General features: G+C 34.8%; 1 protein-coding gene across 1 annotated transcript in view; it reads left to right on the forward strand.

Annotated features, from left to right (window-relative positions):
* The window catches only part of Megf9 (multiple EGF like domains 9), a 91,639-nt gene that overhangs the window by 18,707 nt on the left and 46,662 nt on the right, over positions 1–26,270 (forward strand).

The following is a 26,270-nucleotide window of genomic DNA, read 5'->3' on the forward strand; positions in this document are numbered from 1 at the left end:
ACTTTGCATTTATTTTTATTTTCTTGTTCTTTTGGGGTGCTGAGGATTGAGCCCATGGCCTCATGCATGCTTAGGCAAGCACTGTGCAACTGAAGTACACCTCTTTGCATTTATTTTTATTAACATATTATGAAAAGAGGTATGCTTTTATTAAGTTTACACTTGGCTTTCCTATTATTATTATTTTCATTAAGTTTATTGGTACATTTAGGTATACAACACAGTTACATTCATCATTGGGAACTTGTACCTTTACATGATGTATCTTGGTCCTTATTTTTTCCCCATTCCCCTGCCCTCCCTTCCCTATTTATAAAGTCCTTGTTTCCAATTCTCATATTTTTTCCTTTCCCTTCTTTCCTTTCCCGTACCCCTCCCATTTCCCCTACTCCTTTAGACCTTTTTTTTCCTATTTCACATTATCAATTATACATTTTGATCCTTACTTACACTTTTAGGTTCTCACACTAGAGAAACTATTCGGTATTTACACATATGTGTCCTATTTATTTCACTTAAGAGTATGGCCTCAATGTGCATCCATTTAGCTATAAATGTCTCTGGTTTCTTGATCTTTATGGCTGAGTAGTACTCCATTTTATAGAAAAACCACATCTTCTTTATCCAGTCTCCAGTTGGTGGGCAATTGGTCTGTTTCCAAGCCTATTATTATTATTATTATTATTATTATTAACAAAATAAGATTCTTTTATTTGTTCATCAGAGCTTTGTTAAACTGTGCCCCATGTGCCCCTAGTGCCAGCTAGATAGATGCCAGGTAGACAAATAAGACAAGATTTCTGTCCTTGAGAACACAGTAGAGGATATAGAAAATTGGCTATGGAATGGTAGATTTCATATAGTGATAGGCACCAGGTGCCACTGGAGCAAAGGGAGACTTTTAGAGGGTGAAGGAGGATGTTAGGGAAGGACTTCTAAAAAAAATTTTCTCTAAGCTGAATTTGAAGAACAATAGGACTTATCCCAGTGAAAGAGGAAGAGGACATTCTAGGAAAAGTGAGTCACATATGAAAAAGCACAGAGATAAGAGAGCACATATGTAACTGCTTAGAAAGCTGAAGTCATGAGTGGCTGGACAGAGGAGAGGAGATGTGAAGGTGGGGTAGGGAAGGGTGAGATTTGAGGCTGGAGTGGTCGGCAGTGTCAGCTTATAAAGTGCTTTCCATGTCATGTTCAGGAACTTCATCCAAAATCCATGAAGAAGTACAGTATATATAAAAAAGTACAGTATAAGCCAGGAATTTACATGGTAAGATTTGTGTTTTGCAAAGATCAGTCGGAAAACTCTAGTGTACTTCTAAAAGTGTAAATAATCCTCAGGAAAGATAATTAGAGACCATTGACTGTCTCTTTAAATCTTTTTCAGCACTAATTTTGGATTAAAGGTTTACATATTAAGATAGCATAATAATAGGGGGGACATGAATTAGTTTTCTATCCTCTCTTATTAAGCAGACATTTGAAAATCTGTTTTGCTGAAGGTGTAATACACAGACTTAGATGATGAAAATTAGAGACTTAACAAATAAAGCTAGGAATTTGTGCTGGACCTCTTAAAGGATCTGGTGTTAGGTTGGGCAAACACAGTGCTTCCTGTGTGCCAGGTACTATGCTAGGAGGGAGCTGAGGAGAGAACAGTGGGTGACGTAGGCAGTGACAGTCTGGGATCAACTCGTGCACAATGCAAATGCTCTAGAATACTTAGTATTTGATTCCTGCACAGACATTTTTGCTTTCCAGCTTTACCTCAAACCTACAAAGTCTGGATGCGAAAACCGAGGATGAGAGGTACTTAACATAGTCAAGATCATGTAATAGTAAATGGAAAATAGCTATACATCAACAATTAACCTACCTAATTTTAGTTACTGTTTTTCATTTTTCCTCCACCATATTACACTCCTTTCCCTGTCAAGGCAGTGCATATATATTTATGAGGCTAACTCAGTTTTCCTCTCTCAGTTCTTTACAACATTGCACAAAATAGTATTGTTGAGCCTTGAAGCATCTAGTGCTTGGTGGTTAAAAGTGCAGGTGCTAAAGTCAGATTGTTTGGACTCCAATCCTGGCTTTGTCACTTACCTTTGTCAGCCCACTTCACAGAATGACTGCTTCTGACTGCTGTCAAGACAAGGTTGGTAAAACAGTGAGATCACAGGAAAAGAATTCAATAAATGCTAGTTGTTAAAATCATCATTGGAGTAGCAATACACCTACTTCCTACACATTCAGGAAATTTTGGCAAAATGCACTTAAACTATCCTACTTCATTCAAATTAATCTCAAGGAAGAGCTTTTGTCTAGTATGCATATTTAGTGTGACTTCTTGTTGAGGGGATCACTGACCTCGCTATCAGAAACCTAAGAAAATGTGCATGTGAGAGCAGCATAAAGATGTTTAGAAGGTTTTTGTGTGTGTGTGTGTAGATTCTGAGAGTATACAAGATTAACAGAGTAAAGCAGTTACCTTTATTGAATCTGCCATCCATCTGAACAGCCATCACTCCATGGCCATTTCTACCTCATTCATGCCCCAATTTGTTCACCTTGCTAAAGCAAAATCTAAATGCTTGATTAATTTTTAGAGAAGTGATGAGACTTGGTGGCTTTTTTGGTTATCATTTCTGGCATTGTTAAATACCTTGTATAATGCAACTGAGAGTGAAAATTGGCAAAGATTCCTTGACTTGTTTGGGTAAGGTAGGTAACAGATTATTATTTAGTGTTTACATGTGAGGTAACTGTGACTCAGAGAGATGGTTTGTCAATGTTATATAAGCTGCAAACCACTTGTGTTGAAATTTGTTATTTGAACTGTGTTAATTCCATAAATACTTGAGTGCAAGAAACTTACTTTTTATATTTCTTTTAAAATGTCTATGGTCTACATTATTTTTTATAATAAGAGCATTTTTTATTTCTGATCAGTAATTTTTTTTTTTTTACTTTTACTATGTTTGAATTTAAGGTACTTCTCTCCTTTTCCTCTGTCCTACCCTAATTTTTAACTAGAAGAGTGACTTTAGGGCTAACAAAGAGAAAAATTTGGTCTCCAGCAGAGGATCAGTTGTAACTATGAAAACAACATGGGCAAATGTTCTATTGATGGGGGAACTTTTCATTATAAAAAGGTCTTTTCAAATTCCAGGATATTGGTTGCTTGGTCACTGAGGAGTCTGTACTACCATTCATTAGCACCCCGGGTGTCTGAGCAGACCTGGTTAGGAATGTACTGTTCATTTTGGATGAGAAAAAGGGATAGAAGTACTGGCTCAAACAGTGCATCACCTAAGCCAAACATCTCATATTTGGTTTATATAAAATATGAGACTTTTAGAATATATCCTAACATACAAGTATTTTTTGAGTGGTTTCATCTTTGACTACAGCCACATATCTTTTCATAATACATACATACATACATACATACATACATACATACATACACACATACCTATAAATACATGCACACATTGACTCCAGAGGGCATTGATGAAAACTTGTTGCTTTCTTGGACTCTAGGTATGTAAAATTGTTTTAATGTGTCAGTGGAATACCCTTATGTGCCTACTTTTTATATTCCCAGTCTTTAATTTTCAAGCCCTTGGACCTCACAATGTCCTCGAAGTTTTACATGCTGCCTATCCAAAAATTAGCAGAAATGATAGTGCTGATGAAGTATGGCTTTGATATTAGTTCAATTGTATATCTGGAATGTTTATTCCCCCAGGGCTTTCCAACTAAGGGAGCCCAGCATGAACTCCTACTTTGGAAAATATCTGAGTGGGCAGACTGGTTTGCTACATTACCCTCATTGTCTTTCTTTGTTTATTCAGCTGAAAAGCAGTACTGGCCTCTTACACAGCCAGGCATGAATCTCAAGGCTTCATAAGCTATTAAAGTGAGTAGAAAAATTGTTTTGAGGAGGGAAAGGATGAAAATTGTTATCAGATATTGATATAATGTGCAAGTGAAAGTGCTGTCTTAGGGAAGAACATCTGACTTCAGGTACGATTATAAAGCACAACTCTGGCAACATTTTTATGGGCCTGTTTTATTAAGGTCTTTGATTTTTATGTAATTTCCTTACCTTCTGGGTAACAGACACAGATAATTTATTGGCCCATTTGATTTGTTTTTAGCACAATAGGAAAAACCATAGGTCTTTAGGACATGAGCTTATAGTCCATTGCAGGTAATGATGAATTTCCGCAGGTAACGATGAATTTCCTGTGGCCATAATAGTATGCACATGTTCTTGGCATTTATTTCTCTGACTATCTTCATCTCTCAAATGGATTATTTTAACAGGCTGCTAAAAAGTCTCTCCCTTCATTCTTTTCCAGTTTGTTTTTACACTGCCCCCAGAGTTATGTTTCTAAAATGTAGGTCTGATCATATCATTCTTTCATGCATACAATTCTTCCATGGCTACTCAGTTGCTCATAGGAAAGACCTCACATGTTACCACTCTTTTCTTTTTTTTCTATTCTCTAGATACATTGAATTTTTTTTTTTTTTTGGTACTAGGGATCAAACTGGGGACCTTGCTCTTGTGAGGCCGGCACCAGAACCACTGAGCTCAATCCCCGGCCCTACATTGAAATTTTTTGAATTTTCTAGGAGGGTACAGTGCCCTGTCTTGTCTTAATATCATTACACAGAGTATCCCCTTGCTTTTGGGATATTCTTCCCCTGTACCCTTAGGTTAGTTATACCTTCTTCTTTGGGTTTCAGGTTAGATGTTTTTTCTCCTTCTAGAATGCCTGGATTAGGGATTTCTCTATGTGTAAAAACAGATACTATGTTTTTCTACAACATTTTGTCATATTTCTGTTTAGTATTTATCATACTGTGCATGTCGCCTCTCTGTTTTTCTTTCTGCTGTAAGACAGTAAATTGTATGAAGGCAGGGATCATGTCTGTATTTTTCACAGTATCTATTGCACCTAGAAATTTTAATGGTTTCTGGCACAATACAAATTTATTGAATGATCAAGTTACCAATCATGTGCTTTGCCAAGAATATTTTCTCTAGCAACCTTAGGAAGAAGTATATGGTTTTCTGTTTTCATGTTCTTTATCCTTTTTCCCCATCTCCTATTAATATTCATTAATTCATTCAATTTTTCAGCAGAAAATGTTGCTTTGAACATTTGAAACTTCCATACCTTGCCCAGAAACATATGTAAAGAATTTGTAAAAAGAAAACTCTTTTATATACTTACCATAGCTTTCCTTTGTCCATCCTTTGTAAACTTGCACACTCACAAACACACATATTCCTTCTTTCCTCCTTCCTAACTTATGTCTCCCTTTCCTGTATTGCTTTTCTACCTTATCACTTAATTATTTTAGTACATACTAGATGAACCAACCCAGGAACTGAAAGAGAAGAGGAATTGTGTGCCAGTCACTGCATCACATTTTTTCATTTAGTCCCCACATTTTGTGCAGGTGAGAAAAATTGAGGACACAGTCAAGTGTTAGAACCATTGTTTAGGTTCTAGTCTGCCTGGCTTCAGTTATTTGAGAAATTAGTTTACTACTCTTTAGCTTCAGTTATCTTTAAAAAGAAAGTAATTAGTAGAACAATTAATCAGATCTTTACATTCCAGCACTTAAGATTTCCCTACTTCTTTGGTAAGTTAAGCAGTGGATGCATACATACTATAGGATAGTCACCTTAAAATTATGATTAAAACACATACAATTTACCATTTTTGAGTGTACAGTTCAGTAGTGTCAAGTATATTTACATTATTGTGAAAGAGATCTCCAGAACTTTTCCATTTTGAAAATTTGAAACTCTATACTCATTAAACAACTCCATTTTCTTCTTCCCCTAAACCCTTGGTAACTACCATTCTGCTCCCTGTTTGTGTGAGTCTGACTACTTTAGATATCTCATATAAGGGGAATCATGCAATCTGTGTCTTTTTGAGGCTGGCTTATTTCATGTAATATAATGACTTCAAGGTTCATCCGTTTTGTGGTAGTGTGTAACCAGATTTCTTTTTAATAGGCTGGATAACATTTTCTTTCTTTATTTCTTCCTTCCTCTTTTTTTAATTTTTTTTTTTTTTGCAGTACTAGGGATTGAACTAAGGGCCTTCACACTGACCAACACCACCAGCTCTTTTTATTTTTGAGACAGAGTCTTGCTAAGTTACTAAGTTGGCCAAGCTGGACTTGAACTCACAGTCAACTTGTCTTCCCCTCTAAGAGTCCTGAGATTACAGGCATGCAATATTACATCTGGGCTGAATAATATTTGTGTGTGTGTGTGTGTGTGTGTGTGTGCGTTTGCATCACATTTTTAAAAAATTATCACTTGACATTTGGGTTGTTGGCTATTATAAATAGTGCTGCTATTTAACATGGTTATACAAATATCTCTTTGCGATCCTGCTTTCAGTTATTTTGGATATATACCCAGAAGTAGGATTATTTGATCATATGATAGTTCTTTTGAGGAACTGCCATACTATTTTCTATATCATTACATGATTTTACTATCCTACAAAGACTGTGGTAATATAAAAAGTAGAGAATGGGATGTATGAAATCAGGAGTGAAGTAGGAAGAATAGGCAAATTATTTCTCCTTTTGATTTATTATTGATTAGGGTCTCTGAGAATTTCTGGGATTGTTAACTTCCAATAGGGCTTAGCATGATTAGGAGCAGTTTGAGGGTTGTGTTTTGTATTTTTGGTTACAGGAGTGCATGTCAGTGTGATGCTGGCCTGAAACATTGTGATCAACAGGTTTAGTATACCCAGAACACAGAATGCAATTCTACCTGTGTGTTATTTGCAACCTTGGACAAGATTTGTAACATCTTCATATTTCCCAAGTCTCATTAAACAAACAAACACACAGAAGCCTCTCTATATTTTAGTATTGTGTCTTCTGACCATCTCTGTTTTCCTTCTGAAGACCCTATGAGGGTGTGTTTTGGTGGGGAGGCGGTTGGTGGTGTGTGCACGAGCAGGAGCAAGCAGTGGAGTTAGAAGAGGGCCTCTTCTTTTTGAATACAGAGTGTTACTCAGATGCTTAGTCATGACGATAAAGCGAAGAACTTACAGCTTGCAGTGTGGAACACTGTTTATACTGTAGAGATCTTTGATAATAGTGAACGGTGGCAGGAGAGTAGGAAGAATTTGTCAACAAGTTTTGAGGATTAAGAGTATTAGATAGGTAACACAAAGTAAGATAGTCCCCTTCCAGTTCCAAAAACAAAAAGTTGTTCTATTTAAATGTCCTCTGGAATGACTCAAGATTCAGCTATATTCTTTCCCTGAACTACAAATCTGTTAAACTTCTAACTCTACAGACAAGTACAGACAGTCATATTTTCTACCTGGCAGTATTTATTTATTCAGAAAGCAAGCAAGCAGACTTAATTTTATTGTGTAACACACAGACAAATCCTATTTATTGTGCTAAACCTGTCTGTAAATTTGAAGAAATAATCTTTACTAGTTACTGTACACAGTCTCAGATTTTCCTCTTAGATTACTATAATAATATACTAATAAGTCTATTTCCTTTAGTCTTTCTTTTCTAATTATTGCTTCACAGTGCTCTTAAAATAACTTAATCCTAGCTGGACTCTTTCTGGCCATCTGACCTTGGGAAAAATTACTTATTTTTTCTGTGACCCAATTTCTTTATTTTATTCTGTTATGAGAATTATATTTATCTTTTAAGTTCCTTATATATTTTTTTAATAAGTTGTACATGTAAAATGCATAAAAACAGTGCCTGGCCTGTAATAAATTAATAAATAAAGCAATTAGTAGTAGTAGAAGTGAATGCTGTTGTCATTATTGCTATTTTGTTGTTGTTTACTTCTGAAGTCTAACTCTAACCACATCATTATACCAATCAAGACTTTTTTGTTTTTGCATTTTCAAGCTTTTTCAACTTTTTCAAGCTTGTAGCAAACCGTATTCCTGAGTATCTCCAGCAGGGTCTAGAGTGGAAGCCAGGAATCAGTGTCTTACTGTTCTCCCCAGGTGATTTTGAAGCTGATAGTACTGCGATGTTCCTTGAAGAATTATTCCATGTAAGATAAAATACCAATTTCTTAGACTGGAATTCAAGGCCCCAGCATACCTTTTTAGTATGTACTTTTTCCTTCTATTCTTTTCTGTCAGTCTTTGCTGCAGCCATATAAATAGATTTTCTTTTTATTTATTCTCCCCCATATACCCCATGTATTATACCAGAATATTATGGCCTAATTATTTGTTGAAATCTATATTTATTCTTGGTAATCCATGAACTATCCATTTAATGACATATTTAAGAATTGGTTGGGTATGAATGTTAAACTGTCATATGTACAACCAACCTTCCCTTTTTTGAAAATTAGGAAACAGTTCCTAGGTTATATTCCTGGGTATCTTAGAATAGCATTCTTAAATTGACCTTTCCTTTGCTTTATTTGCACTTCTTTTCTCTGAATGAATTTTCCAGGCATTACAGTGAGCAAATAATTCTAGCCTTTAAGTTCTTCAGCTGGCTTCTGTAAACAGAAATACTAAGGCAAATCTAGTCCTAACCTCAGAAGCAATTGGCAGTACTTTCTTTTTGTGGTTTCTATTATGTTAGATATAAGATTGAGACATTAATGAAATTATTTAGAATATTTTGAATACATTTGGAGATCTCTGATGATCCTTTATAGATCTCAATTCTTGCACCTAAGGATGCTACTTGCCAGACTACTGATAATAAAAATATAGGATGAAGAATAGAGACAACTGTTGTAGGTATTATTTTTCCTTGTCTTTCATTTTGCCTTATCTCTTCTAATTCTTAAAACATTCTTTTAAGTTAAGTATCATTATTCCAATTTATAATGAAGGCATGAAATTTGAAATTACAGAACTATAAATAGCAGTTTCAGATCTGAATGCAAATAGACTCCATAGACTGATTTTTTTCTCCTGTGGCCTGCAGCCAAATTTCAAGTTGTTCACATTTAATTCCTGTATTTTCTCTCACCACCCCCTGCTTCCCCTTAAACTGGGAAATACTATGATCATGGTATCAATGAGAAAGGCCATACATTCAAGAATAGTTATTAACATAGACTTGTAACTTTGCAGATAGTAACTGAGATAGAATTGTTATTCTTTCAAGCCTTATAGACAGTACCAAGTTAATTCTTTTACTATATTCTAAATTTGATACTGATCTGACAGAATAAAATAAACTTTCAAAAATCAGCAATTAACTGTTATAAACAGCAAAATTAGTTGCCCTAAAGCTTTGAAAAGTGTAATCAAATGGAAAAATAGCATAAAATGTAAGTGTTTTGCCTTGGTTCAGTAGCAATTTAGCATAGTCCATATCCATAACTCTTTTTTTCCATATTTAGAATTCTTGATCTTAAATTACCATACTTCTTTTATAGAGATATTTGAAATGCTAATGAATGGTATTATTTTAGTTATGAGAGTGCCTTTAAATAAAATAAACAGATGACAAATATTAAGTCATGAGTATGTGTCTTTGGCTCTGAACAGTAATGTTAAGGCTCACCAGTCAAAAGGTGGAGGGGAGAGGGGAAAGGGAAGGTAAAAATGATTAAGATGTGTTATGTACGTGTGTACCAACTCTCAACGATGAATGTAATTATTATGTACTGCAAACGTACTGAAAAAATGAAAGCAAATGCAAGGTGTTCTGTGTCACCAGTTGAGAATTAACTTGGTAGCATGAGTAACTGTTTCCTCCCACCATATCATTTTGTAGTCATTTGATTTGATGTCACCTGCTTACAAAGAAAACAGAATTTAAAAACCCTGTATTTAATAGTACTAGCTAGAATCTCCTTCCTTTCTCCTCCTCTTCTTTTTGAAGGAAGAGGTGATGTGGTAAAGTGAAATGAGAAAGGGCATTAGAGTAAGATAAAACCTGGGTACAAATGTTGTCTCAACCACTTACTAATCTTCAGTAAGCACTTAGTTTCTTTTAGTTTTCTTATTAATACACTTAGACTTGCTAGTTTGTGTAAAGCCTAATGTTCACAAGCTGAGCATAGTGGCACATGCCTGCAATCCCAGCAATTGGGAGGCTCTGGCAGGAGGATTGCCATGAGTTCGGGGCCAGCCTGAACTACATAGTGAGACCCTGTCTCAAAAAAAAAAAAAAAAAAAGCTAAATGTTCACAATGTTCATGCAAGAAAAATATCCAACATACACTGGGGCATTGTCAATAATAGTAAGTGGCAATTATGATTAATAATAATAAGGCTAACTTAGGGATTAAGATAAAAAGTTGTATGAAGCAGTTTGTTCTATTTTACCAACAAGCTAATGTGGTTAAGAAAATCGTGAATCTATTGTTTCTCAGAAAAGATACAACCTTTAATGGAAGACATGTAACTTAAAAATAGAAGTCTTTTTTTTTAAATAGAGATCTTGTATTGCCATCATTAAAATATCACAACTTTATCTTCCAATCCACAAGCTTGTTTCTGTAGCTGGATAACTCTTGGATCTTATTCATCAGGCTGCTGAACTGTTCCCTTTTCAGAAACATAGATGCCATCCAAAAATTTTCTGATATCTTTGTTTTTGACTGTGGTTGCTTGCTGAATCAAAGCAGCTCAATTTGAAACAAGCTCAATGTCATTTCCTTCAAGGATTAGTTCATCTTTCTGGGCTTGAGATACTGAGGAAGCAACACCTGCCCTCATACGAACCCGGTGGAAGTATTTTTCACCCAAGAAATTCCCGATTTCAACAAGAGACCCATTCTCCTGAATAACGACGTCGATGGGGAAGTGAGCACACACAGACCTCATCTTGTAACGGAAACCCAGTGTAACACCCTTGATCATGTTCTGTACGTGACTACAGATTGTGTGAACAGTAGCCAGTTCCTTTCTGTTTCCCCACCATTTGTCAACCCGGAGCCTCTTCTTTATGATTGTGTAGTCTTAAAAATAGAAGTTATAATTGTTAACTATTTAATGCTAATTAGAAGGTATAATGAGAAAAGATAACAGTTTTAATCACTACTGACACCACTACCATTAATGAAAAACTTTAGAAATAATCTCAGTAAGATACGTTTGAAATTGATATACATATTTGTTTAACTATAAAGTGCGCTGAGTGATATAAAAGAAGGCTGAATATATGGAGAAGCATACCAGTGATCACAGGTGGGAAAATTGAATGTTGTAAAAGTTACTGGCTCTCAATACATTCATTTTTGTGGTAAGTGGAATAGGATTTTTTGGGGGAGGCAGAGATAATGTGGTAACTTAACACAGTTCAAATGGAAACATAAGTAACTGGGAAAACATAAAGGAGAATAAATATATTAGTAGAATACATAATAAACCTGCAGTTATTAAAAAAACTTTTTTATTTTACTGGTATAAGGATAGGCCAATTGAATAAATCAGAAATAGATTCTTATGTATAAAAATATATTACTATGTGATATGAAAAAAGACCTCAGTTTGTTCAACCATTCATTGGTTAAAGGACATTGGGTTATTTCCAATTTGGTGATTATGAATAAAGCTGCTATAAACATTCATTTACACTTATGTGTCAGCACAAGTTTTCATTTCTCTTAGGTAGATACTTCATAGTGGAATTCTTGGCTATAGAGTAGGTGTGCATTTAAATTGATAAGAAACTGTGAAGTTATTTCCAAAGCATTCCCATTAACAATTTATGAGAATTCTAGCTGCTCTCCATTGTTGTCAGTTTTAGTATTGACAATTTAAAAAAATTTAGCCATTCTACTAAGAAAGAGCTAGTATGTCCTTATGGTTTTAAATTGTAATTTTCCAGTGAAGGGTGCTTACATGCTATATGTTTATATCTATATTGATGGCTTGTATTTTCATTTTTAAAGAAGTCTTTTGATGAAAAATATTTTTGATTTTAATGGAGTTCAGTTTGTAACTTTTTCTTTCATGGATTTTACTTTTGGTGTTGTATCTAAAAGCTGTTTGCCTAATCCAGGGATTTGCTTAACCCAGTCAGATTTTCTCCTATAATTTCTCCTAGATGTGTTATATTTTTACATTCTACATTTACGACAGTGATCCATTCTGATTCAATTTTTGGTATGAAATGTGAAGTTAGGTGAATGTCAGTCTTTTACCTAGGGACACCCAACAGTTTCATCATTTATTGAAAACAAATAAACAAACTGTACTTTCCCCATTGAATCTTCTTTTGTCAAGAATTAGTGAATGTGTGTGGAGGCTTATTTCTGGGCTCCCTATTCTGTTCCATTGGGCCTAGTATCTGCTCTTTCACCAGTAAGATGTTGCCATCAATACTGCAGCTTTATATTAAGTCTCAAAAATTACTTGGGAGAGTATTCCAGCTTTTTTTCTTCTTTGACTATTCAAGTTTCTTTACTTTTTCATCATTTATTTTAGAATCAGCTTATGAATATCTATAAAAGTATCTGTCTAGATTTTGATTAGGATCCCTGGGATCTATAGATCTATTTATTGTTTGTCTCTCCAATTAGTCTATTTCACTGGTTTTTTAAATAGGTGCTTTTTAGTTTTTAGAATAAAAATCATGCACATGTTAAACTTATACAAATTTTTCATATTTTGGGGACTATCATATGCTTTTTAAAAAATAATTTGAATTCCAAATATTCATATCATATAGGAATACAATTGATTTTTTTATGGGTACTTTGTATTATGTACACTTGTTAAAGTCATTTATTAGCTCTAAAAATGTTTTTTGTAGCTTGGTGTGTTGTTCTGAATGGCCCTGAACTCTGGGGCTCAAGTAGTTTCTCCAAAATAGCTGGGACTTCAGGTATGTGCCACCAGGTCCAGCTTATGATCACTGATTTTAGGAAGAGTTTGGTTTCTAGTTTTAAATCTTTTGCCATTACAGATGGCCCTTGACTTGATGTTTTTCTTAAATTTATGATAGTATGAAAGCAATATTCATTCGGTAGAAACTACTTCAGATTTTGAGTTTTGATCTTTTCCTAGGTTTTGAAAGACACTGGTCAATTATTTTGTAAAATATTCCTGAGTTTGAGTTTGTCTGATGTTTTCTCATAATCGAAGTCATACAGTTTGGCACTGACTGATATTGTAGTTTTCTTAGTGCATCATATTAGATAGTATGTATCGAAGACGTCTTATTATTAGTGATTTAATTTCCAGCACTTGACTAATAAAGTTTCTGCCAAGTTTCTCCACTCTAAAGTCACGATTTTTCCTTTGTTATTATTATGTATCTGGTTGAGAGATACATTGAGTTTATGCAATTATCCTGTTCTTCAAAGTACTCTTCCTCATAATTTTATTCACATTCTTGTTCCCAACAGTTATTACTGTAGTGATTGCCTAAAGGTAGTTTTCTACTTTTATCCTTTCATCCTACACCCGTACCTTGCATAACCTGAATGTGCACTGTATCATTGAGCTACTTCCTATATTAGTTTTTTAAACTGGGAAAGTTTATTTTAAATTGTTGGCTCTAAGGCATTCTTTAGAGCCAGTTTCACAGAAGGGAAGCCCTCCTTTGATTGTTCCTTGAGGAGGCACTCCCAAGTGCTTACTGAGTTCACTTGTGAACTCCTCCAAATCTGGTCTCCCCAACCCACCCCAGTGTATTTAGAGGGATTGTAAGAACAAACCTTACCCAAAGTCTTGCTTCTGTTTTGTTTGAAGTTCCCCTATAAGTAGTGGAAAAGTTCCCAAACTTGTTCAGCCATGCTGACTCAGCTGCCCATGGCATTCCACACACCCTTACCCGAGCCTTTTTCAGATGCCAAGATTCACATCTTTCTGCTTTTATCATTCCTTCCTTCTAATTTATTCATTGGAATTTTACTGTGTGGAAGAGCTGTCCCTTCTGCCTATTTATTTGTTTCTTCATTTATTTATGTCAGTGTGGACTCCTGGATAGTTATTTTTTAACTTATCTTTTTATGTTCTGATAGTAGAATAAAGAGGCAAATGAACAAATAAAATATACTAAGGATAGAGATAGATATAGTGGTGACAGCTACACAACAATGTGAATGTACTTATTTCCACTGAATTATATTTTAAATTTGTTGAAAGGTAAATTTATGTTATATGTTTTACCATAGTTGAGAAAAAAACTTTAAAATATAAGAATGTCAAGGAACCAAAAAGCAATTAATTGATAAAGAAAAATTCCTTAATATTCAGTGATTCGGTGATTTTTTTTTTTTCCTTATGTGGCTATCAGTTTTGTGTAAGAGTTTAGCCTTGGTTGTTTCCAAAAATAATTCAAATTTTTCTTTGAACTGAATTTTTGTTGTTGTTTGGTTTTTTGAGGCGGGGTCTCCCTTTGTAGTTCAGGCTGGCCCTGAACTCACTATGTATCCCAGGCTGGCCTTGAACTCATAGCCATCCTCCTGCCTCAGCCTCCCAAGTGCTGGGATTATGGGCGTGTGCTACCACACCGGCTTGAATTGAATTTGAATTGTTACTAAGTATCATTACCACTCTGGCTCAGTTTCCTCCATGTATTATAAATAAAGAGTTGATTTAACACATGCCAGAAGGGGGGTCTTTGGAGAAAGGAAAAACAAAAAACAAGAAAGTCTAATAAGAACACAGTGACTTTTCCAAGCAGGGTTGACTCAATGAAAGTTAACTTAGCCGTCATGTAATGGATGGGGACAAGTTGGGTGTTTATAGCCAGGAGATCCAAAAGGAAGCTGATTTGTGTTTTATTGGATTTTTTTCACTTCTGGAGATTGGAACCCAGGGACTCATGCATGCTAGGCAAGTGCTGTACCACTGAGCCCTGGCCCCACAGCCTGTGACAGGCTATGATAAAACCATCTGACTCAGGGCGCTGGGTATAACAGCTATCTATTGCTGTGTTACAAATAACCACAAATCTTAATGTCTTAAAGTGATAACAATGATTTATTTCTCTTTGTGGTGGTTAGTCTTTCTACTGCTCTTTCCTGGGTTTACCTATGTTGCTGCATTGGCAGATTACCTAGAAGTAGAGGCTCTAGGATGGACTGGACTCACTCTCAAGGCATCATGTCTGGGGCCTTGATAGGGATGGCTGGCTAGCTGAGACAGCTTTCTCCATGGAGCCTTATTCTGTTGTCTAGCCCAGACTTCTCTACATGGCAGCTGGGTCCTAAATTAATGAAGGCAGAAGATGCAAGGTGCTCAGAGATCTAGGTTCTGGAACTCTTGCTGCACTTATACCACATTCGTAAGGCCAGCTCAGGACATTGAGAAATAGACCCAACCTTTTGATAGGAGCATCATGATGTGAAGAGATGTGGACTCAGGGAGGCAGGACTCACTGGGAACCATTATTATAAGGATTTCTCATGATGGGAGTCAAAGCAAAAGGACAGGACCCAGCATAGTAAAATGATCAATAAGTGCTCGTGGAATTCTTTCTTTAATGACAAAGACCAAGAGAAGAAAGAGTTTCAAAAAGGAAGGACTGAGGCTGTTAGAGGTATAGTTCAGTGGTAGAGCATGTGCTTAGCATGTGTGAGACTCTGGATTTAATCCCCGGAACCCCAGCAAAATAACACAACACAAAGCAAACAAAAAAGGAATATGGCCTGAGAACGGTATTGTGAAGTAAGGGTATTGTCAGTAACTTTTGAGAGAGCATTTCTGCAGAGTTCAGAAAATATTGTAGAACATTACGGAGAAAATGTGGTGAAGAAAGAGCCAATCTGAATTTTGGTTTAAGAATTTTATTTAGAAGTTAAATGGTAGTTATGCACAACAGGCACTTAAATGGTATGTTTTAGATTGTGAGAGGCTCGATGCATATTTGACAGTAGATTCTCTAAAAAGTAAAAGATTGAAAAGTCTGAAGTGGGGGAGGAATGGGCATAGTAGAGTCCTGGAAAGAGGTGGGAAAGGATGTGATAAAGAGTGCAGCTGGAGAGAGAGTCTGCTTGTGAAGGAACTAGATAATCTGAAGTTAGGGGGAGGACTGAGTGGTTGGGCCATAGGAGGAAGAGAGAAAGAGAAAGTCTGTTTCCATGAGCTTGGAAATAAAATCATTTGATAGGCACAGGGTAGAATGAAAGAACTAAAGGGGAGAGAAGTTTGGAATACCCAGTGTAGGCAATGAGTATGGAAAAAGTCTAGTCCAAGGACCTTGGAATAATTCTAGGAACTTGGTGAAATACAACTTAAGAGGCCAGCTGTTCGTAATGTGACTTTCTCAAACAATATTCTAGGAACATCGTTGAGAACAGATAGTGGAAGTTACAAAGAGCTTTTAGGAAATAAAAAGATTCAGAACACTAATGAGAGAAGTATTTATAATATTATTTGGTCTGTAGCAAATATTTTCTATTGAGTCAAGTTGCCCCCTCTCTCCTACCTTTTTTTTTTATGATTTTAGCAAATTCATTGAATTATTCCAATTCTGGGTTAAAAGCAAGTTCTCTTTGCTAGAAAATTATAAAAAGCTTTATTTTGACCAGCAGTAATTCTTAGTATCTACTCCCTCTCATCTTGGACTATTTATTGTTATTTCCAAATTTTCAGAAAAGTAGGACATCTTGGAGATAAAATAGTAAATATCCTATTCAGGCAGAAAGTACCATCATATATTTACCTCACTTCATCCTCAGAAACAACATTATATTGCTTTCATTTTACTTTATGTATTTCCATACTGTACTATAACATGTATATAAGCTTAGAGCTATTTTCTTGATGAATTGTACATTTTATCGTTGTTTGTCCCCAATAATGATTTTTTTCCTAAATTCTCTTTTTGTATCATAGTAATATAGCTATACTATTTTTTTGGATCAGCATTTACCATTTCATCTTTTTATTGAGTTACTTTCAACTTCTGTGTATTTTTGTTTTGTGTCTTTTGTAATGTGTTTATAACTGGATTTTGTGGGTTTTAATTCAACCTGACAGTCTTGTCTTTTAAGTTGACCAACTATAATTTTATTAAAATGGGATCAGGTTTGAACAGATTTCAATAGTTATTTATTGATCACTACTATGCTAATTGATCATTACTATGAGAAATGTAGAGAAATATAAGAAAATTTGCCATCATTGAACCATTTTAAAGCTATGAGTTTTCCCTTAAAACATGGCATATACTTTTAAATTTTTTCAAAGAAAATTACTTTCAGACTTATTAGGATTGCTAGATATACCAATTGTTTGATTTTAAAACAAGCTTTTATAAGCCAAAAGCAATATATATAGCCATCTACCATTTGACCTTTTTTTATTGTTTATGATGGATGACAAAATTATTTATATTTTATAGATCGAGACACTATAACTCAAAGCAGTTAGACTATTTAAGGTCTCAGAGCTTTTTAATTAGCAACAAGTCTGATTTTAAGGTGTGCTGGATCTGTTAGGTGTGTTTTCTACTCTTTTTTTGTAGGTCAAAACTTCTCATATAAAATGAGCTGGACTTTGGAGTCATTTAGTTTGGGTTCCACTCCCTTCTCCAGCACTGGTTAGTTACATGCTTTATTTAATCTCCCTGAGACTCAGATGTCTTCTTTAAGGTACCTCCCTCCGTCACAAGGTTAGGGTGAAGACCATGGGAAGCTTTATATGTATAGTTCCCAGTGTGATACCTGACACATGTGCAGCACATGCTCAGTAACTGGTAATACCGCTTTTGTTAGTAGTAGTAAACTGTTACTCTCCCAGAACTCATCATCTTGTCTCATTAATTCGACAAATAGTCTTTGGATTGTGGAAAACTGGAAGTGAGCCAGGGGCAAGAAGCATTAAAAACATGGCCCTTAAACGTGAGACAGAAAATTTTCCACAAAACCTGTATTATATTGCCCCATTATTTTCATATGTCTACCATAAAGTAGAATAAATGTTTTGCTATAGTAAATTGTGATTGAGGAGTTTAGTGGATACATTTTTATTTTAAAAGGTAAAGTTTAAAGCTTTTCCTTAAAAGTCATGGCTTAAAACTTTCCACATTTCTACAAAGTCTGGTTTAACTCAAGAAACTCATCAGCTTTAATACTAAGTTTTCCAGTTTTTCAAAGATTGTGACCTACTCTGGCATAATGTAAATGTGAAATGTAATTTGAGTTTCAGTGTTATTCTAGAGTAAGACCCTTTATAAAAATAAAACTCTGTTGATAATTCCTTTTCCCTAGAATTAGGCCTTTCTGAGATGCCTTTTCTCCAAACATACAAAGATGAAATATGGTCCTAATAAAAAATGCATTTTGAAATATACCATACACTTAGGAAATCAGGCAAGTAGTTAAATATAGTTTGTTGCTTTTTAAACAATCATTTGATGTATAAACAGAGGTTTGAATTAACTATTCCTTAATTTTGACAATCAGTTTTCCTTTTCTTTTCAATGTGAAAGATGTTATTTTTGGTAAGGCCTATCCTAGGCTTCTGAAAAAGGGTGAAGTTCTATGTTGGCTAGATTGGACAGATTCAGAGTTGTTATACTTACATACATTTTCCTGGTCTTTGTTTAAATAGTTAGACTTTTAATGATGAATTACAAAAGAAAATAAAATTTTATATATGAAAAAGGGGTGGGAACCCTGTACATCTGTTTGTTTGGTGGTCCTGGGGATTGAACCCAAGGCCTTCACACTGACCTTCAAGCCCAGGCCTTTTTATTTTTTTATTTTGAGGCAGAATCTTGAAAATTCCCCAACTGGGACTCACATTTTGATCTTCCTGCCTCAGCCTCCTTAATAGCTGGGACTGCAGCTGTGTTCCACTGTTCATATATTCTAGGGCCTTTACACTGAGGTAAATTTTTACCTGAGTCCTCTTTATTTTGATACGGGATCTCATTGAGTTGCCCAGGCTGGGCTTGCACTTGCAATCCTCCTGCTTCAGTCTCCTAGAGTGCTGGGACTACAGGCATGTGTCACCACACCTGGACTGTATATCCTTATCTTTCATTATTTTTCCCTCTTCTCTCTTATTTTACATAGTAGCTGTTACAACTCAAAGCCTAAGTTGGAGTCAAAAGGAAAAGGAGGTTCTATTCCCTTTAGTTAAATAGCATTTTAAATCCTGGAATGGCCCACCACAACTCCTTAAGTAATGATCAGGGGAAGCATTAATCACTTCTCTATCTTAATTGTGACATTTGCTTTGAAGAAGATTGAAGAATTAGTTTGGTCCTTTGCTGACTTCAGTACCACAGTCCACCTGGGGTTGCTTGCGGCTCAGCAGCTCCCAGGGGAGTTTAAATACAATGTAGTAAAACCTCATTGTTTGCCCACTTTTTTTTCCTATTCATGCACTATGGACCTTTGAAGGGTCATAGACAATTGTATACATTTTTTCTTTTTTTAATTAATTATTTTTGTTAGTAATATTCTTTCTTAAAATTTTATTTTATTAGTACATATTTGCAGTACATGCAGTTTATAGTCATCGTGGGGAGTGGGTACATCTTGTTTCTTTTTTAAATTCCCTTCCCCTTCCAACCCACTTCTCTCTTTTCTCCTCTAAATCCCCATTCCCCATTTTCATTCTTGTTGATATTATTAATCTTAGCTCTTGTTTATGACATATAATGTTTACACTCACTGAGGTCATTAGGTTCCTGTACTTGGCAGATCTTTATTCTCCTTACTTCCCCTTCCCTCCCCGTTTCCCCTGTGTCTCCTGTACTCCGTCTCATTTCCAAGACATCTATGCCGTGTCTCCTTCTATCCTTCCTTTATCGTGCTCTTTGCCTTACTCAAATGAGCGATGCTATACAGTTTCTAAGCTTGTGTGGCTAATTTATTGACTTTTTAGAAGTTTTTGCTCATTTTAAACTCTTATATTCAACAAAATTTACTCATTTGATGCTGAGTTCTATTAGTTTTGACAAATGTATAATCAAGATACAAAACAGCTTCTTTATCCTCTCAAAATTCCCTTGTTTTCTTCCTAGTCAGCCCTTCCCTCTGGCAATTCCTGGCAAACCTGCCATCTGTTCTCTGCCCCTTTCCTTTTCCAGGCTGTCACATAAATGGAATCATATAACTTAGCTTTTAGAGATGGGATTCTTTTATTTAGTATAGTGCATGTAAGATTCATCCATTGTTTTCACATGCCAATGGTTTATTTCTGTTTTATTGCTATTGTGTGACTGTACCATGGCCTATCCATTCACCATTTGAAGGACATTTGGGTGTTTTCCAGGTTGTAATGACTATGAATATAGCTGCTATAGACATTCGTTTACAAGTAGTTTTGTGAATGTATGTTTTCATTTCTGTTGGATAAATACCTGAGGAGAGAATTGCTGAGTCATATGGTAAAGGTATATGTAATTTCATAGGAAATTGTCAAATTTTCCAAACTGCCTATCCTTTTTTTGCATTTACACAAGTGATTTTTAAAAGTCCTAGTTGTTTTACATTTCATCCAGAAATTGGTATTGTCAAATTTTTAAATTTTAGTTGTTCTCATTGCTTTGTGTGTGTGCGTGTATGTGCATGTGTGCGTGCATGTGTGTGTGCATGCGCTGGGGATTGAACCGAGACATTACCCTTTACTAAAGCACACATTCTACCACTGAGTGACACCTACTTATTGTCTTTCTTTTTCCTTTTTTTTTGTGGTACTAGGGGTTGAACTCAGTGTCTTCACAGTGAGCTACATCTCCTGCCTGGCTGCTTTTTTCCTTCCCTCCCTCCCTCCCTCCCTCCTTCCCTTCCTTCCTTCCTTCCTTCCTTCCTTCCTTCCTTTTTTTTGGTTTGAGGCAATGTCTTGCTAAGTCATTAACTTGTCCAAACTGGGCTTTAAACTTGGCGATCGGCCTGTTTCATCTTGCCAGAGTGCTGGGATTATAGGCCTATGTTACCAAGCCTGGCTCTCCCACCTATTGCCTTTTAATGCAGTTTGCTCTTTGGCTTCCACTTAACTGATGTTCTTATGTTTGCAGTGTGGTGTACAGAACAGAACTACTTCTATCACTTTTGCAAGTCAGACTGTTTCTAATTCTCTAATAAAGCACGAATGTGCATATTATATAGAATTTATGTAGACTATCATTTGCTTTTTGATATATTAAAGTTTAATGTGTCCAAATATTAAAAATAGCATTTATGATCATATTGAATACTTACTTTGCATCAGTATTATTTGCTTCATTTAATTTTCAAACATTGGGTCACAGTTAATAGAGAAAATAAAAGAAGGGAGAAAAAGTAGAGGAATGGGAATTTTTTGTCCTGGGAAATTGAGATGGTGGTTGCTTCTTTGGCCTTATGATACAATGCAAGAAATAATAATAATAATAATTATTATTATTATTTCAGTATGAGAATTGCTGGTATAACCCATGTGTTCTTAACCTTTCAAAATGTTTTATATCCTGGAATCAGCTTGTTCCATTTAAAAATAAGCCTAATAAACTCAATTACTCTGTAACTACAAAGGACCTCCTGATATTACTCCAAAATAATGTTTTCCTGATAAAAATACTAAAGTGTCGTTACACATCTAAATAGTGACACAGTTGCTAGACATTTTAAAGCCTTGGAAGAAAATCTTGCCTCTATTTTAAGAAATATTTGGAAAAATCTAAAACCTGTTGGTACTTTTTAAAAACACATTTTATAATTACTTTTAATTAATTAACTGACTGATTTATTTGTGGTGCTGGGAATCAAACCCAGGGCCTCCTATATGACAGATAAATGCTCTACCACTGAGCTATATCCTCAATCCTTATAATTATTTTAATTATAAAAGTATATTTTATTGATCCCCAGTACCAAAAAGAAAAAAGTATATTTTAAAATACTTTGCTCATAGTTTGTCAATAGTGTTTAGAAATATTTTCAAATAAGTTTAAACTTGCTAATTGAATTAAATTTTTAAAATTTTTAGATAAAGTATTGAGTTTTAATGCATCTCTAGTTTTTGTTAATTTGAGGTTGAACAGAAAATGACTTCAGTATTACATTTTATATGTCTTCTGAATAGGAGGAAGAGTGAAAAGTTTAGGAATAACCTAGAGCAGTTTTTTAAATATTCAGAATATGTAGTGGCATATGAAGATATTGAAAAGCATGAGTGAAATCACTGGTAAGTGAATAAGAGATCAGAAATGGATTTTACAGAGATGTTTATGCAACTCTTTAAGAGGCTATATAGTAGAATTATAGGAGGCACTCATGAACTGGATTCCTGTGTATTATAGTTGCAAGTGTTTTTTCATTATCTATGTTCAAACACAATACTTGTATAATCATTTTAACTTAGCAACAGTACTGTATCAATTTAATGTTTTTTTCCTGAGAGATTTTAATCATGAGTTGACTAAAGATAACAGTTTTCACTTTCTCCATCAAATCCTTCATTTATTGCTTTTATAATTATTTTTTTAATCTGCAAAGGGATAACACACTATTGTACCAAATTTCTGGAGTCTGCAGACAGCACAGTTAATTACAACTCTCAGAAAGAACTTCAAAGAGAGATATAGAGGAGACACATTTACTGTGACACATTATTGCAATTAGTTTTTTTTTTAAACTCCCATCATAGTGTAAAGTAGCTTCAGATACACACTAAAAATCCTGAGCAGGGACACAGATGATTAAAAGTTGGAGAATGAGAAAAAGCTACCAGGTATGTGAAAGGCCCAGAAAAGGTTCTTAACGTGTTGCAGTGGAAACTATATTCTTTTACAAAGACAGGTGTTTTTGTACAAAGGGGAGACTTGTGGGACTTGTAAGCAAAATTACTGCTTTTTTAAGTGGCAAAATTTTTTTGTGTCTTGACCCTTGGTAAAGAATGTTTGAAAAGGTATACTGTTTTATTTAGATACAATGATTGCTTTGGATACTTTTGTATCAAAATCTTACCATAAGTTCATGTTCTCAGCAGAACTGTTGTCTTTCTCTGTATCTTTATATTCCTTTTTTTGAATCCTGTAGCCTTGTACATTGTGGGTAAGCACTGCATTACTTAGCCACCCCAAGCCCTTAGGCTTTTATGTTTCTATTTTCAAATGCTGAAAGCAGTTTGGCACCAGATTTAGTTTCTTTCTTCCTCAGGGTTCAATCACCGTATTTTATTGTTCTTCAGAAACCAGACAACAGAAAGGAAAAGCATTACCAAAGATTGTGTTCTCTGTGTGAACACTTACATTACTCTTCTCCAATTATTTCTTTATAGAGGTTTCCCAAGAATCATAGGAGATTGGAAGGTAACATGCTACTCATTTTATGAAGAGTTTATTTCATATTTACTCATAGACAACTAAATGAGCTTTTTTGCTTCATTCAAATCATCTGTGATTGACTTTTGGTATCCTCTTCATATTGTTTCATTTCTTTTAACATCTACACTGTTAACTTACCATTAATCATGTCACAGACTTCTTTGTTCTGTTCTGATGTCTAAGATTCCACCTCATTAAAAGTCAGCACTTTCCCTTTCATTCTTATATATAGGTCTTTCCAGTTGTTTCAACCAATTGAAATTTCCTTTTTCCTTTTTCATGGTGCTAGGCTTTTACTAAGAGTGTTACATTATTTCTACCTTAACTCCTATCTGGTTCTGCATGGACATCCAGAGCTGTGCAGAGTTTGAGAGTTTATTCTACTTACAAACTAACAAATTATTTTGAAATAATTTAATGAATGCTCACAGTGTTTTACAGTCATTACAGTAGTTCATTCTACTTATTTAACTTGAGTCATTTCATTTGAGGTCAATCCCTGGGATAGACCCTCAGCTTCTAAGTTATAAACAAAAGGATGCATATGTTCTCTGACACTTAACTACTCTCATTCCCTTGTCATTGACTCCGTTTTTCAAAAAGTAGTAACATGATAGTGCATCTTTGTCTTGATGTCAGCCCTCTTCCTACTACTATGATGGTCTCGTTGAAATATTTGCCACTCACTCTTCTACTGTTAGGATGGTATTTAATCAGTAAATCAAAGGTATTTAATCAATAATCAAAGGTATTTAATCAGTAAATCATCATATTTTACTTCCCTGAAACCATATGCTAAATCATCCTGATCCATCATTGTATTTGTAGGCATACGTATTGGTAATGTATAGAACCCACCACATATATGCATACGTACATACATACATACATACATATATTCCTCTTATTTTCTACACAAATGACTCACAAGTTGGATTTCTGCATTGCAAAGCACTAATTATGTTTCTCAGACATGGTCCAAAGATGCCGTGGTAATAATAAACCCATTCCCAGGCTTTCAGATCTTGTCTACAGGCTGTAACAGGCTATGTATGGTCTATGAATCTAACATCTGACTTACATTTATGTTATTATATCTGTTATCACTTCTCATTTTTTTCTAGCTATTATTCTAATTATTTCAGTACTTCCAAACCTCACATTTGGGGCTAAATATTATAGGTATTATTATTATTTATATCTCATCTTTGCTGATGAGAAAATGAAAGCACAAGGAAACTAATTTGCCTAAGATTATAAATGTAGTTAGAGGAGATGATTTTGAACTTTAGCTCTCTGCCTCTACAGTCTTTGCCTCGTAGCTGCATGTTTGTTGTCTCTTCAGATTGTTCTCATAAGAGAGTTGCAGGTAGTAGGTATTATTATGTTTCGCAGGAGAGGTAATAGAGTTTATGATGGTAGGAGTTTCAGTTTACTCTTGAAACGGGGTAGGTTTCAATATATGAAGAAGAGAGAAAACTCCAAGCACACAGAATGAGCATTTCAAAGATAGGACTGATAAGAGTAGGTTTGGGATATAATGAAAAGGTTGGATTTACTCTACAGAAATGATAAATAACCAGTGATCTTGATTACTGCTAAAGGCTTATCCATTAAACTTTACTGAATTTAAAAAAACTGAGTGCTTTTCTCTGAGTTCTTAGATTAATTGGATTCTTTTAAAAATATTGCTAATTATATTTCATTCATTGAGAATAATCATTCAGTTTTTCATTTTAAGTTTTCCCTTTATTAGTAAGGGAATAATAGGATAAAATTCATGGTCCTTATAGTGTTTTTAGTCTTTACATTTTTCTTGATCTAGTTCTGTCCACACCATCATAATTTGATCAGTTTAACTTGTGATGAAATTAATCTAGCAGGAGGAGTTGAATGTATGTTGAATTTCTGCCAAATTTCAGAAGAAAAATCTTATTTTAAACATTCTGGTAATTTTTGGTGGAGTAAAGGTTCTGCCATGAAGGTATGCTCAGTATGCTTATTAACCACTTAAACATTGCTTTATTATATACACAAACCCCACATATATACTATATTCAGAAAGTAGGTATCATGTGAAAGCATATAACTCTGTCAAAGAAATGTCACTCTTGCATACCCTAGAAAAAATAAGAATTGCTTTTCCTTTGCTGAGAATCAAACCCAGGGCCTCATGCATGCTTTGCAAGGGCTGTGCCACTGAGCTACACTTTCATCCCCAGTTACTGTGCAAGAATCTTGATTGTGTTGAGAAGCTGATTTTCCTAAACTTGAGACCGAAGAAATCTGAACTCTCCTTTGGGTTTTATAATTCACCACGAGCTGCTTGAAATGTGCATAAAATAAACAATCTACCAACATATATCCATTCATTTGTTATATTTATAAACTAAAAGAAGTGTGAAAAGCAAGGAAATAAACTAACACCAAAGGTTAGGAAGTAAAGTATGGAAAGTTTAGAATTCCCCAAGTGGAAATTTCTTTGTAGAATCTTTTGTGATGACTGTGTGGATGCTGATTGTGATTACATTAAGAATTTTGAAACTTAATTTTCTTTTCTAGAATAAAAGAAGCAAACTCCTTTATAACTTTCTATGTAAAATTGGATTTATCCAATTTTATTGTTATCCAGGAACTTTTTTTTTTTTTTTTTGGTACCGGGGATCAAACTTGGGTCTTTGCGCTTGCTCAGCAGGTGGTGAAACCACTGAACTAAATCCCCGGCCTCCTAGGAACTTTTTTTTGAAATAATAAAAATTAACATCAAAGACTATTTTTTCCAACCTAAACAAACTGTTGTCAGAATAATGCCATTTTGTATGGTGCCTTTGCCTATTCATAAGTATAATTTGTACCATAGATTTCTCTGGGCTCTTTCAGCCACAATTCTTAGCCATTTTGGAATAAGACTGATTCCTAGAGTATATACAAAGTTTTATTTTCACTGCCTTTGATTTTAACTACATCTTTTTGCACATGCTTGTAAAGTTCCAATGTTGATACTATGTAAAACTGTTGGAAATACTTTTCTT

Source organism: Heterocephalus glaber, unplaced genomic scaffold (genome assembly GCF_053883595.1).
Source record: "Heterocephalus glaber isolate CG9 unplaced genomic scaffold, H.glaber_assembly_v1.0 deba00001479, whole genome shotgun sequence".
Classification (NCBI taxonomy): domain Eukaryota; kingdom Metazoa; phylum Chordata; class Mammalia; order Rodentia; family Bathyergidae; genus Heterocephalus; species Heterocephalus glaber.